The sequence below is a fragment of the Branchiostoma lanceolatum genome, chromosome 3 (assembly GCF_035083965.1).
Source record: "Branchiostoma lanceolatum isolate klBraLanc5 chromosome 3, klBraLanc5.hap2, whole genome shotgun sequence".
Classification (NCBI taxonomy): Eukaryota; Metazoa; Chordata; class Leptocardii; order Amphioxiformes; family Branchiostomatidae; genus Branchiostoma; species Branchiostoma lanceolatum.
This window is the reverse complement of record NC_089724.1, coordinates 29,200,017-29,211,008: the sequence shown is the minus strand read 5'-3', so window position 1 is coordinate 29,211,008 and position 10,992 is coordinate 29,200,017. Positions and strand designations below refer to the sequence as shown.

General features: G+C 38.3%; 1 protein-coding gene across 1 annotated transcript in view; it reads left to right on the top strand.

Moving 5' to 3' along the window:
* Positions 1 to 4,380: 4,380 nt before the first annotated feature.
* The window catches only part of LOC136431324 (alpha-N-acetylgalactosaminide alpha-2,6-sialyltransferase 2-like), a 36,924-nt gene continuing 30,312 nt past the window's right edge, over positions 4,381 to 10,992 (top strand). Inside the window, exon 1 of the mRNA XM_066422652.1 lies at positions 4,381 to 4,495. The gene's annotated coding sequence lies outside the window, so the exon portion shown is untranslated. The remainder of the gene's footprint in view (positions 4,496 to 10,992) is intronic.

The window sequence follows — 10,992 nt, the reverse complement described above, 5'->3', positions numbered from 1 at the left end:
CTTTAAGAAGGCTCTCTTCCAGCACCCAATCCACATGTAAAATAGATCCATGCAAAAACACTGAAAAAGGTCACCCCTATGTAAGGATGGACGCTTCCAGCAGAAACTCGAGGTAAAATGGGCCAGTCCAAAAATACTTCCACACTTTCGTGTAATCCACCTAATACTAAAGTGAACTGAGACGCCCCCGTGTTTGAATGGACTCAAGGGTATACATTTTTGGTTGAGAAATCACATAAAAGTTGTTTCAAACATCATTTTAACTTAAAGGGATCTATGGCAAAAATTTGAATGAGCGTCTGAGTACATTTAGGTTCAATGGAGTGAAGTAGGAACTGAGGATATATATTCTTGTCGAGAAAAATAATTCTGAAGTAATGTATGCCGAATGTGTGAACAAAGTCCAGTGCGCACATGTCCTAGCTAGTCAGTCTAATACCACATTTGGTATAGATGCTAGGGCACCTAAGCCAGAAATGTAAGGTCAATTGATTAGCCAAATTGGCCCATCTGTCTAAGCTATCTGCAAACTGAACATCAATGTCGTTCCTTTGTTCTGTAATCCTCTTTGACATAAATGCCCCTACAGTTCCAGAGCAAGTTGCTCCGGGGCCGAAACCTTCACTACTTCTCATTTACATTACAAGCTATCTACCATGAAAAAAAAGACACACACGCACACCCGTACACATAAGCAGACACACACACACAAACAAACGAACAAAAAAACAAACAAACACACACACACACACACACACACACACACACACACACACACACACACACAAAGGCCAAAAAGTATGCCTTCATTTTGCATATCGGTAAAAAGACACAACAGGCGGAGAACAGCTTGCAGTCGACGCATTAGTCTTTTTAGCAGAGCTTTCTTCTTTTGATTTCCTTTAAAGATGACGAGGACCACCAAATATTCAACCACTCCCGTTTCAACGGAGTCTGAGATGTGTCGATTAGGAAGCTGATCCATATCTGTACTTGTTGTTGCTGCAGTCACAGTGATATATTCCAACTGCGCAGTACACTATACCATATGTACATGTCATGACAAGATAATTTTTTTTGACTGTGTTACTTCTTCAACCTTATAATTATGAGATATCATCTTGATCAAGAGACTGTATTTTGAACCTGCATGTTTTTGCTTACATCCTGCAAGGCATAGAAGTGACAGCAAAATACTGATATAGTAATCTTGAAGACAAGAAGCTAGAAGGGCCAAGCTGCACATGTGTAATGATTGCACAAATAATCAAGAAGGACAAAAATAAACTTTTAGTAATATTTTCATTGGTATGATGCATGTAACATCTAACTTAATTTATTAATAAATAAATAAAAAGTAACATAGCAGCGCCATCAGTGATACTTCGATCGTGCTCAAATTCTTATATTTTGACAACAGGAACTACACACGGATGTGTTGGAACATCTACATGTTTATAGCCTCCCTTTGTGTAGGGCATTTCTTAAAAAAACTTTGAAACACAACTTTCCTATAGCTAAACGGGGCATATAATCTTAGCGGGCAAGATTTCGCCCGCTTGTTGTATACGTTGTTTGACCCTATCTAGACTGGGGGGGTGGGCTAAAAGTGCCCGCGCGAACTTTGACATCGTATAACTGTCAAACGACATAAGCTAGGACTTCGAAACTTGGTGACTTTTCCTAAAATTTAGTTGGCAATATATTTTTGATAATTTGTAATTTTTCGTGTTGCCATGGCAACAGGGTTCTGACAGCCATTTTATGCAAAAATCACTAATTTTTTTTAAAACACTGATATTTCTCTTTTTGCTCAACCACACTTTTTCCTTTATGTATAACATCATATGTATTTAGATGTAGCTTTAATGATTTAATATTCATAATTTATGCTGATTTGATGACGTAATCGGTCTAAATCCAATATGGTGGACCATATCACTATTCTAGGTTTCAACATGCTTTCTCGCCTTCAAAATCGTCACCCTTTTTTGCTTAATACATTTAGATATTGACGGAATTCCATATTTAGCCCATCGATGACGTCATACTTACGTCATATTACGTCGTAACGTCACCAAAATTACAGAGATTATCAAAGTCACGTGTGCATCACTCCCTGCAAATTTGGTGATGATACACCATACCGTTTGGATGTTATGAGGGGGGGGTGAATAACCCCCCCCCCCCGTCCCAGATATCCTAAAAAAGCCGGTCTAGATAGGGTTAAAGGAGAAGGAAATATCAAGTATGGTTTTGCAGAAAACTTTATAAACAAAACGAGCTAGATTTCTGTACCTGGTCGTGCCCATGTAAGTGTCAACAACATGGTACGTAATACAGTAAAATCATTTCCAACAGTTATACAGGAAAAACTCCGTCATGATTAAAAAAACATTGAAACGCAACATTTCCTACAGCCAAACTGGGCATATAAGCTTAGGGGGCCAGGTCTCGCCTGCGTGTTGTATACGTTGTTTTTAGAAGTAGAAAATATGTCGTTTGTTTTTGGAGAGTCCTTTGACAACACAACGAGCTAGATTTCTGTACCTGGTCGCGCTCATGTAAATGTGAATAACATTGCACGCAATACAGAGAAATGATTTCCGACAGGAAAAATTCTGAAATGATTTAAAAACATTGAAACACAACATTTCCTGAAGCTAAACGCGCAATATAAGCTTAGGGGGCAAGGTGTTGCCCGCTTTTTGTATACGTTGTTTAAAAGAAGTAGAAAAGATGTTGTTTCTTTTTGGAGAAGTAAGATTTCTGTATCCGGTTGCATGCGAAATACATGGAACGTAATACAGAGAAATGATTTTCAACAGTTATACAGGAAAAACCTTTCAATGATTAAAAGAAATATTGAAAGGCATCATTTCATGTAGCTAAACACGGCAATAAGCTTAGGGGGTAAGGTTTCGTCCGCTTGTTGTATACGTTGTTTATAGAAGTAGAAAAGATGTCGTTTGTTTTTGGAGAGGCCTTTGAAAACTCAACGAGCTAGTTTTCTCGTGTGCAAGTGCAGATTTATCAAAAACTCGCAAAGTTGTCACAACGTCGCAGTCAGTCGAGACCCAAGGATTGATAATGGAATAGTACTAGTCTTCCCTACAAAAATTATTGTATTTGGAAAATCCCTTATGTAATAAAGTAGTGAACAAAGACAGCAGCATAATTCAACTTAATGAATCAATGTATGTTAGGATACGGTGACTACTGAAGACACAGGACTTACGGGAGTTACAGCCGTGTTTATGTGTTGACATGGCAGCTGATTCATATCTCTACTATGTTTGTTGTTGCTGCCGTACGGTATAATCAACACGTCCGGGAGGCTTGACCCCGGAAGAAGATCTGCTCTCGCGGCGCATCATGGGAAGATGATACGACGTCGACGGGCCACGGCAACAATAAGTTACCACCGTAACGAGGATTTTACTGTAGTCTGTACTAGTAGGATTCCAGATCCTACTGGATTCCAATCTGTACTGTGAAATATACATAAACATTTTCACACAGTAAGTATTATGAGGGCCTGCATGCCCCTTTTACGTAGAGCGTAATCGGCCGTTTTAATTTTACGTAGAGCGTTGCCGACCACTCCATAATTAAGCGTAGAGCGTAGGTTTCTGAATTTAGCGTAGAGCGTAGGGAGGCTTTCTGAATTTAGCGTATTACGTAGCCGGCCCTCCAAATTTAGCGTAGAGCGTTGTCGGAACCCCCCCCCCATGCAGACCCTCTAATATGTTTTCATATTTCTGTTTTAAGACATAACAAGGGCCGTGAGAGGTAAAACACGTGTAATGATTTTACACACGGACAAAAATCAGCAAGATATTTTAAAAAAAGCAGAAGTACCGCTGGAATACCGTTAGAAAGCCTGTAGGGGATCATCATCGAACTTGACCTTCGTTTGCCACAGCTAACAAATCTCTAGCTATGCTGTTCACAGATACACACAAACGGCAGCGAACAGATTGCCTTCTCGGCAAATATTTCAAGGAATCTTCACTCTTCCGTGTTGCACAACATCCATTTTGAAACTTCCATCTTGCCTGAATGCTGATAGTTTCAAAAGAGGGCCTGCTTGCCCCTTTTACGTAGAACGTAATCGGCCGTTTTGATCTTACGTAGAGCGTTGCCGACCACTCCATAATTTAGCGTAGAGCGTAGGAAGACTTTCTTAATTTAGCGTATTACGTAGCCGGCCCTCCGAAGTCAGCGTAGAGCGTTGTCGGACCCCCCCCCCCCATGCATGCCCTCTCAATACAGGAACTCCACACGGATGTGTAGGAACGCACGATTGAATGTATCAAGGACGCAACAGCAATCTAAATAACGTAGGGATATGAATTGGCTGACACGTCGACACGTATACATAATAGAGGCTACTCATACGGGAGAGGTTGAATATTACCACCCTGCAAAGTTTCAACTATCCAGCTACACGTCCGAGGATTCCTTTGAGGTTTTCATTGCGGCTGTACCACCGGTGAGTCCTGTTATTTTAAATTCTTTAGTAGGAAGGAATTTAGGAAAAAAGAGGTACAAGGGGGGGGGGGGGGGTACAGAGATTAGGCTTGTCATAGGAATTGAGGGAGAAAGAAAAGTACAAGTATAGTTGTGTAGGTTTAGGCCCCTCGGTAGCTTAGTTCTGATAAAACTCATGGAAATTTTATGAAAATCTTTCAAGGAGGCGATAACTGATACCTCACTTGAGTGTATTTCTCAAGTGCACCGCGCTATCATTTTTACCGCGTCGAAGCCAGGCACCTTGCGGCCCTTAACTATAGAAATCCCCGTAGATCGAAAACTGTGTTCTTCTATCTTCAACCATGACGGGAATTGGCCAGGAATGGGCAACAACCTTATATTCGGCTAAATTTGATTGATGTGTCCGATACTGACGTAAACTTGCTTGAAATGCACCCGTTTGTTCAATTTCCAGACCTTCGTTGCCACGGCAACGGTCACTGTGACCACTTCCTATGCTTTACTATACTTTTTCTTCCGTAACTATAGCAACGTTTCAGTGTTCACCCTCCATGCTGCTATAAGGGCTCTGAAGAGGGACTGCCGCAGGGCTCTTTTTTGTTGAAGGTTACGTGAACCATGCGTATGCTTTCGTTGTGCGTGAGGCAATCAAACCCCGTTTATCGTCACGAAAAGGTCCTCTGTACAGTTATGTAAATGTAGAGATGTTTAATAAGTTTTCTTTTTTGAGTTTGAGTTTTAGGTCTGGTCTATCTTACTGTAAATATAAATGGTGTTGGAAGAGTATGTTTATTGCCAAACAAGAGTACCTGTTTTAAGCACAAACAAGAATCGCATCTAAGAACAAGAGTCCGAAGACCCAAAATCTCCATGAAATTTGTTTTTATATATGATGTGTTTTATTTGCTCTAGTTATTTGTTGTTGCCACTGGTTGTTTTGTTTTATGTGCCAGAGGGTTTTATGCGCAATGGAAATTAGAAAGGCAACATTTTTGCGAAAATGCAGGATATTCCCCTCCCATTACCTAAACCTCAAATATGACGTCTTTAGCATTTACTGTAGAGTAATGGAATTCTGAAGTTTCTGCAGAAATTATGAAAACGAGGTCGTCATTAGCATAATGTATGGTCAGGTGTGTTCACCTTTCCAAAATGTACCTACATCTAAAATATGTCATCTGTAGCTTTTATGGTAATAGATGTGCATAAATTATGCATAAACCCCTCATTAGCATAATTTATGGCCAGGTTTTCTGACCCCTCCTTAATGTACCTACATGTCAAATATGAAATCCGTAGCCTTAACAGTAAGTGAAATACAAGGTTATACCTGAATTATGCAAATGAGGTCCACATTAGCGTAATTTATGGTCAGGTGTGTTCACCTTTCCTAAAATAACCTACATCTGAAATATGACATCCGTAGCTTTTACGGTAAGGAAAACACAAGTTTATGCATACATTATGTAAATAAGGCCATCATTAGCATAATTTATGGCCAGGTGTGTTCACCTTTCCTTAAATTACCTACATCTGAAATATGACATCCGTAGCCTTTACGGCAAGGGATATGCATGCATTATGCAAATTATGCCCACATTAGCATAATTTATCATCAGGTTTCTGACCTTTCCTAATGGTAATTAAATCTCAAATATGACATGCGCAGCCTTTACGGTAAGAGAAATACACATTTATACATAAATTTATGCAAATCAGGTCATCATTAGCATGATTCATGGACAAGTGTGTTAACCTTTCCTGAAGGTACCTACATCTCAATTATGATATCTGCAGCTATTACGGAAAGGGAAATACGAGTTTCTGCATACATTATGCAAATTAGGTCATCATTAGCATAATTTTTTGCCAGGTAATAACCTGTTCTAAAGGTACCTACATCTCAAATATAACATCCGTACTATGTAACATGTGGTATGTATAACTTTCTGCAATACCATTAGTAGAGCTACCATTCCATCTACTTGGTTTTGGGCTGAAGAACCACCAGGTGTTGGGACTTGTCACTTGGGGAATACTTGTCCTAGATAATAGACAAACAGATTAGACAGCTGCGACCTCAAAGCACATACCCACAAGTCAAGTCAAGTCAAGTCAAGTACATTAAATATTTCTTTAGATATGTCATGACTTCGGTTTTTCTTCTATTGATAGATAGTTTCCAAGTGGAACAAAATGTATCGAGTCTTTCTAGACATTGTTTCAGACCTGCTTCTGATTGTGAAACGAGCACAAGGTCATCTTCCCAGAGGAGACTACTTATGGGAGTATCTTTTAAGGTTTTAGGGTCGCATAATGGTGATGTTAATGTAGCTCGAAGATCATTTACAAACAGATTAAAAAGGAGTGGGCTCAGATTGCAACCTTGACGTACACCACAAGATGATTTGTCTTCACACAATATTCTATATTATTGTACATTGATTGTAGAATTTTGAAAAAATTTCCACCAATACCTGAGGATAAGACTTTGTACAATAAGCCATTTCTCCACACAGAATCAAAGGCTTTTCTGAAGTCCACAAAACATGTATATAATTTTCCTCCGGGTACGGATAGCTGTTTATCTATATGAGTTTTCAGCAAGATGTTATCACTTATCCGAAAGTCCTTTCGAAATCCAGACTGAAAGGGGGACAAAACATTGTTGTTTTCTAAAAGTCGCTGTAGACGGTTGCTCAGTATAAGTGTGAATAATTTGCCGACACAGCTAGAAATGGCAATTCCTCTATAATTTGACGGGTTCGATACATTGCCACTCTTATGTACGAGAATGCTCTGGCTCGATTGATGCGGGAAATTTCCAGAGTTAAGAACTGTATTAAAAAGGTTCCGTAATGGTTGTGTATTGCTATATTTCAACATTTCATTTCAGACAGAATCTGTTCAACATGCTTTGCTACATTTCAATTAACTCAGCCCCTCTATAATTTCCTCAACTGAAATGTCGGAGTCCAGAGGTTTTCCTGTTAGTTTCTCTAAATTGTGGATAATGTTGTCTGTGATATTATCTGTGGGTTTGTTATTTACAGAATGTGTTTTTGTTTGTCATCTTGATGAAAATCTTTATCAGATTCGTTACTTTCAACGAGCTCGTGGTCTTTTACATTTTTGAAGTGAGTTCTCCACTCTTCGGGGCTAATGTTATGATCCATGTCCTGTTTATCACTTTCATCCTGCTTTCGTAGTTTCAACTCCCTTCAGAACTTTTGTGGATTTTCTTTACTGAGCTTGCTTATCTTGTGCCATTTCCTTTCGTTAAAAGGTCGTTTTGATTCTCTTCTAGTAAATTTTTAGATTGCAGAAATACGCTTGACTAATATCGAGTCTCCATGGACATTTTAAAAACTGAGAAGCTAAGTTATTGATTTCGCGTATAAGAGAGACGCATGATGAAGTTTACCATGGTTTCCATTTCTTTTCCTTTTTTGTTTTGTTCCTGAAGGTGATTTTTCGCAGGGATTTGTCGGCCACATGTGTGATAATGCCGGCAATTTCTTTTACTGCACTCTCCACACTGCAGAATGATTTATCCTTAAACTTTTTCATGTCATATAATGTTAATGGATTATGGAGCGCTTCTGAGAATTTTGCTTTTGAGTCATCATCCCAGACGTACTTATTCGGCAGAGGACGTGTTGGGATATGAACTTGTTTGATGTACGGGGATTAGTTTGTTGAAATTGAACAAGTAAGCAAACAATTGTCTGAAAACACAGATGGATCATTCACTTTCAAATATTGGACTTTGCGGAGAATTTCCGAACGAACAATGAAGTAATTAACTACGCTAGATCCATTGTACTTGTGGCAGGGAAATTTACCGGATAAGTCTCCTTGAACTTGACCATTTAGGATAATCATGTTGGCTGCTGAACAAAGATCAATTAGATTATTGCCGTATCTATTCATCCCTTTGTCAAAGCTCGACCTGTGAGGTATGTCTTCTTTTATATCTATGAAATCGTGGTTCAGACATTATTCTTGAATTACCGTCTCCTGCAGGGACGCTGTTCTGGCGTTTAAATCACCAAGCAGTTTTATATGTCCCTGATTGGAAATATTACATTATCTTCTTGTAGGATATCAAAGAGGGAATTTTTTTTCGTTTCTGGGGACGATGCATTTTCCGGTGAGAAGTACACACACCCGACAAACAGATCCTGCTCCAGGCCAAAGAATGCTCTGTCTAACTTACACCAGAGAAAATCTGGATGTCTTGATTGGATTTTTGTAAGGCCTTTCATAAATTTGTTTCTAAACATTATAGCTACCCCGCCTGAATTCCTTTTGGCGGTCTTTTTTAGGTCTCTATCACTTCTAAAATAATTGAAGGATTCTATTCTACATTTTTCGCCTGGCTTAAGCCAAGTCTCTTGAAACAAAATCATATTCTTCTAAACTAGACACAAACTCGTCATCGTGACATTTCCTGCGAAGGCCATCTTGAACGTTCCAAGAGCAGAACTTAAGCGCTACTTTTGGGATTGACACTCTCTGATCAAGACCGGTGAGTGGAGGAAATCAGAGGTATCATAATATTAAGAGCTTTGCTACATGTGCAATGGAGGAGTAGATATTCCTCATTACTTATGCAAATCCAATCCAAATTTGCATAATTAGCACTTCAGTTTGTACGTATACATCTCTGTCCATCCCACCTGCGTACCAAATACCATGAAAATCTGTCGTTCCTTTCTTCAGCTATTCTCCTTTGAAGATTATTTTACAAATACGCCATTGCAGCTCCAGTGACACATACCAGGGGGCCCAAAATTGACCTTGACATTTCTCCTCCCAGCACCTACCCACATGTGCATACCAAATATTATTACAATCCATCTACACGTTCTTCAATTAAGCTGATTTTAAGCGTCCGATGACACAAACATACACACAGGATAACACACAAACAAACGCATGAAAAACAATATCCCCATGAAAAAATAATTTTTCATGGAGATAATCAAGAAAACTTAAACCAAGAAAGTTGAAGAAAACTATTCTAGTAGAATTGAATTTTCAAGAAAAAATAACTTATGGGAAGAATCTGTAGGAATGCCAAATTTGACCAAACAAAAACGAATCTTACATTTAGGCAGACAAAGCTTTTTTTTCTTATTTTTCTAAAAGATTCTTACGGAAAACAGCATGCTAGAAATATCTTATTAAATTCAGAACAAAAAAGAATAACATTCGTTGTGTAGGACTTGACGAAGACAAGACTTCCCAGAATATTTCTTAAATCTTCTTGTTTTTCCTTTGTATAAGAAAATCTTTCTCAACATAAGAAAACAAGAAAAATAAGAAAAAAAATAAGACTTTTGATAGTGTACACTGTCAGATTATTTTCTCAATATATTTTTTCTTGACAATTTGATTCTACTAGAATTATTTTCTTGAATTTTCTTGGTTTGAGCAAGGAGAAAAAAAAATCATAAGATGCAATTCTTGTTTTTGCTTAAAATAGGGATTCTTGCATACAAAATAATGTTCTTGCCGATAGAAAAAAATTCTTTCAAGAAGGAAAAACAAGAAAATTGGAAAAACGATTTTTGGTAATGTATACACGGGGGTGTCGCTTGAAGAGTCCATTTTCGCATGGACTTTTAAAATATACAATTTTTGACTGGGGTGATTATGCAAAAGGAATTTTAGTGCAAGGGTTTTTTAACTAGTCCATTTTATATAGAGTTCACTACAAATAATTCTTCTTAGCGCGAACCAACAGAAAACCGAAGTAGGAGGGCGATAAAGCTGCAGGAAGGTACGTTTTTTGTGTTGATTCTCATCAAACATGTCATAATTACATGTTTTGTATACTGGGGAGATAATACAGAACAATTCTTAAGTTAAAGGTTTTACCAGTGTTTGTCTATAGAAGTTTAATTTGTATAATTGTCATAGAGGAAGGGGGAGACAAACACTGGTAAAACCTTTAAGAATTGTTCTGTATTATCTCCCCAGTATACAAAACATGTAATAACTAGAGTTCCACGAACACATTATCTTCGCCAAATAATCAAGGCTTATTATGGAGAGTGATTAATATTTACGTGCTAATCACCCCCTGCAAATTTGATCATGCACCATACCATTTGGAAGTTATGATTGGGCGAATTAGTCCAGTCTAGATAGGGTTAAAAATCATTTGGTGGTACAGGACTAGTATATGTGTAGAGTGTGCTAATAGATGTTATAACTGGTCATGAAAAATATGAGTTGGTTGATATTATATGGGCAACAAAGGTTCGATATTGCAGTGTTGAAAGCTGAAAGTGATGATGAAATGGTACAGTCAATACATATGAATAGTCTAATCTGGCGCGTTTTTAGGTGTTTTTAGTCAGGCTTTCTATTTTGTCCCTATTTCGTTATGTCGCCAACCGTGTTGAACAAAAATGCTTAAACTGAACGCGTTTAAAACCAGGAGGACCCACACCTCTGCTTGGAGAATAGTTTATTTATTTGACC